Raw genomic sequence first — 4,650 nt, forward strand, 5'->3', positions numbered from 1 at the left:
AGATGAATTTGGAGATCGAAACGAGGAAGTCCTTGGTTTACGTGAAGCCATGAACAGGAAATTCAGACCTGGAAAAGAGACGCTTGAGCAGTTTTACCAAGCGATCATGAAGTTCAAAGCTAAGAAAGCTATCACCGAATTGCAAGCGGTTGCATTCCTTATCGACGGATGCAGAGTTGATAACGATCTCTATAAGGCGCTGAAAACGAAGGGGTTCAGAACGCCAACAGAGATTAAGGACTTCTTCCGATCTTGGGCAGCTGGCGAGGATAAATACAAGGTGGTCGAAGGTCAACGTAATCAACCGGATTACGTGACCATCCGCTCGGGACAGGTCGAGATGGCACAGAGGCAATATGCAGCCACACCGTCCCCAGTGGATTATCAGGCGAGATCACCATCCCCAACTCATAAGGAGATGACATTTATCGACAGCCAAACTGGACAGCCGATCTCATACGCCATGGTCGCCGCGATACAAGCGCAGGCGCAGGCAAGGCCAATGGCCCCGGCAAATGTGATGCCAAGTCCCCTGAAGGGAGGGGTGCCCCAACAACAAGGAAGGTCCAATTATGGAAACGGAAACGGAAATGGAAACTGGAATGGTGGCCAACGAAATGGCAACTTCAGTCGAAACCAGGGGCAGGGCAACTATCAGCCCAATAACCGACAAGGGAACTACCAACAGAACCGAGGCAACTATCAGCCACAACAGGGTTTCCGTACAGAATGGAAATTTGGTCAAATCGATGGATGGATCGCTCAGGGCGTGCAGCTGTGCCAGAATTGTGGATTCGGTAACCACGATGCACAGAACTGCATGTTCGCTGGTATGCTACCGAACCGGAACCCGAACTTGTTCGCCACCCGAGAATGGGAACGGCTGCGAGCCCAAGGCGGCTGGCGACAAGCAGTAGCGAACGGCTACGATCTGGTTGCCCGATGGGCCGCGTTCAAACAGGGGAACGGCGGCGGCGCCGGCCAGGGAAATGGAAACGGTGGCGGCGGCGGATATAACGGCGGAGGAAGAGGTGGCTTCCGCGGGCGAGGTCGCGGCAATGGACGCGGCGGCTACGGCAACCGGAACGGCGGCGGTAACGGACGCGCCGATAATAACGACGGTGGCGGCGCGAACGGCGCTGACCGGGGAAATGAACAAGTCCAGCAACAGCGGGTGTTGGACCAGGGAAACGGCCAAGATCAGTAGGCGCCGGTGAGCCTGCTGATCTCCCTGAACCAAAACCACCGGATAAAAGGGAAACGCAGAATCGGACTGCGAAGGAGATGGCTAATAAGATGCCATCATCAGTGGGCAAAGCACCACAGCCACAGAATCGGACTGTAGGCGAAACGGCTAATAAGATGCCGTCATATCAGCTGAAAGAGATGGTTCATAAGATGCCATCACAAATGGACAAAAGGCCGCTTCCGCAGAATGTTACTGCGAAGTCACCACAGAATGGTACTGTGAGTGAGATGGCTCAAAAGATGCCATCACAGGTGAAGAAAGGACCACCTGCGCAGAATGGAACTGCGAAACCACAGCAGAATAGTACTGCTGATGATCAGTTGATAAATAAAGGAAAATGTAGTGCCGAAAAGCTAAAAGAACGGCGCGCTCAACGTAACGAGATCATTCGAAAGGCGAACTTGAAGAAGAAACTGGAAGAAAAAGAGACGAATGATCAACATTCCAGATTCCGAGAATTCCTACTTAAACAGAATGCGGAGACGAAAACGACGTTTGGGAATTGTTCGGAAGATGAAGATGACACAGTACTAAAACAAAAGTGGTTAGAACAGAACGCCACAGTGGGCAGCAAAGATGAAAAACCACTTCCTATAAGGAAAGCACCAGTGGGAGATCGTGGAGCAAGTGCTAACGCTAAAAGCGACGACCAAAAGATCGTTGCAACAGGTCAGGCAAAGGAACTGACGCTGCGAAAAGTGCAGCTTAAAGAGGGCGAACAAGCACAACAGATCTCCGATGACTCATTGGATGATGCAGAGATGCTGCAGCGGAAGCAAGACTGGCAAAAGGTGACATATCGACCTCATGGGAACCACGGCATGTGGATACCTGTTTCGCCGAAAGCATCTCAGAAAGCGAGGATGTCAAAAGAAGATTACTGGGACATGCAGCAGCTGCGAACGCAATTCCAGAGAAAACGTCTCGATGAGTTGGTTACCGGGAAACCAGCTCAAGGATTAATGAACCCTGTCCCAGTGTTCAACGAGATCGAATATAAAAAGACACTCGTTGACCAAAACCGAAATGCTCCTCCAGCTGACAAACCGCCGAATTATGGAGAAAAAGTTCCGTTACAAAAATTGCCAAGCGGCGGATTCGCTATCAAACCGACTGAAAGGTCACGGGACTTTACCGAAGCATTGCAGAAAGATCCCAATGACAAGTCACCAGTTCGAACAGATGGGATGTCTTCACAAACCGATCCGACGAAAACGAACAGTGAGGTATCGGCGAAAGTGATCGACTGGATGACCCAAAACGGATATGAGATGGTCACATATGAAAGATCACCAGATCAACCGGACAGCGAAGAAGATGAGCTAAAACGAGTTCACCAGATCACAGATGAGATCGCTGAGCATCTGCGTGACAAATCAGATGATGTCACATTGCATCAGACCATCTCTGAGGTGATCAAAGATCACTCAGAAGTTGCGAAGGGGCAACCAAACGAAACCGAAAAGATCATCAACGATGAAAAAGCTGCAAAGAAAAAGGGGTGTGAGATGATAAAAAGTTCAAAAGATGAAAAGAAGAGACAATTTTACGATATCCGAACCGATGTCCCACATAGGATCGATCATCTGAGTTCGATACTGAGGAGGAACAACACCTTAGCGAAGGGGCAGGTGTCTTCTTCAGCAGTTGATATGGACCCGGGATCTGTATCGCTCATCCCAGTCAAGTGTACTGTTCGTACGCTTAAAGTGCAAAATGGATCGAAGCATAATCTGCCGAAAAGGATCGAAGCGTATACACATGAGGTGAAAATCGGCGACATAAAGGTCTTAGCGATGTTGGATACTGGTGCAGAAACATCGTTAATCAGCCGACCGTTTTGCGAAAAGAACGGACTTCACGTCTTACCGCTGCCACCAGATCGATTGGTGCGAATTAATGGAATCAGCGGAACATCAGGCTTCAACGTGACGCATTATTGCGTAGCACCAGTGACATTGCGGAAACGGACCAGTCAACACTCCTTCTATGTCCGACCCAAAACGGATGATGTACAAGTTCTACTGGGACATGATTTTCTGGCGACAAAGTTCGTCCTGATCGATAATCATGGGGAGGAGGAAGTTGAAGATGAGCCGAAATCAGCTGTCAAAGTACAAGCTGGAAAGGTCACTGGACTCGGAGCAGCTAAATCGGATCTCAAGGCTATCCCAGTACCAGAGGCACCGGGAAAGCAGATGATGAACCAACGAAGGGGAGGTTCACCTGCTCAGCTGTCGATAATTGAACAGATGGCAGCCATCCAAAAAGAGATCGCGACCCGATTAGGGAGGTCATCAGTTAAACCGAAAGAACGGGCAAACGTCGTTCTCCCAGTACCAGAGGCACAGGGAACGACGAAAGATGACCAAAAAGTAACGGATAAAGATGTTATCCCAGTACCAGAGGCACTGGGAATGAACGATGAAACGCTGTTAACAATGGAGCAGATCGCAGCCATACAAAAGGAAGCAGCTGCTGAATCGAAACGATCTCTCGTACCGGGAATGGAGTGGGCAAAGTCTATCCCAGTACCAGAGGCACTGGGAATAAAAGTTGCCAAAGTATGGGACGATAAGAAGTTCGAAAAGGAACTAGACGCTCCGAAAAAGATGACACAAGATGAGCAGATACTCTTAAGCGAGATACGAGATGGAGCGATCGAACAGCTGAGAGATCATCGAACCGAAAAACAACCGGAGATCATCGAAATCTCATCTGACGAGATTAAACGGACATCGAATCATGGGTTTTCGAATAAGGAAATCGACGATACCAGTAACCCGTTCGCTTGCCTCGATAAAATGACACTGGAAGAACGTATCAGCAGTTGTCATCACGGTTATAATGAGAACCCGTGTCGAGTGCAACCTCAAGAGAGATGTGAGGAATGTCGTCGAGATGCTTGTCAGGATGATCTCAGAGATTGGCCAAGCTGCAATGCAGCAATTGAAGAGATGAAAAACCATGTCCAAAAGGAAGTTAAAAGCATTAGCAGGACAAACTCAATGTGGAATCAGCATATCGAGCGCTATCATTGGCAGCGATATAAGGAATGGCTATCCTGCGTTCGAAACTTCATCCTAACAAGGGGAAGATCCTTACTTCATTGGGATAACACGGTTGATAGCTCGATTGCGAACTTAGGGAGATCAGACCCGAAAGTTAAGCAGCTCCAATTGAAACTAAATCGAGAAATAGTCGAGGTGTTCGATGAAGGAATCATGTGGGAAAAGGCCAGAGAGGATCTCTTCTGGGACTTCCGCGTTAATCACCTCTATAAGGGAGAAGGAACAACGATCATCTTCCCAACCGGACTTGGTAAACCAGTATATGAGCTGTTCGAAATGTTCTATAAGGCGCTGGAGAGAGGAAATGAAAAATCCTTTGAAAAGTATTGG

The sequence above is a fragment of the Paramacrobiotus metropolitanus genome, unplaced genomic scaffold, assembly GCF_019649055.1.
Source record: "Paramacrobiotus metropolitanus isolate TYO unplaced genomic scaffold, Prichtersi_v1.0 Parri_scaffold0000006, whole genome shotgun sequence".
Classification (NCBI taxonomy): domain Eukaryota; kingdom Metazoa; phylum Tardigrada; class Eutardigrada; order Parachela; family Macrobiotidae; genus Paramacrobiotus; species Paramacrobiotus metropolitanus.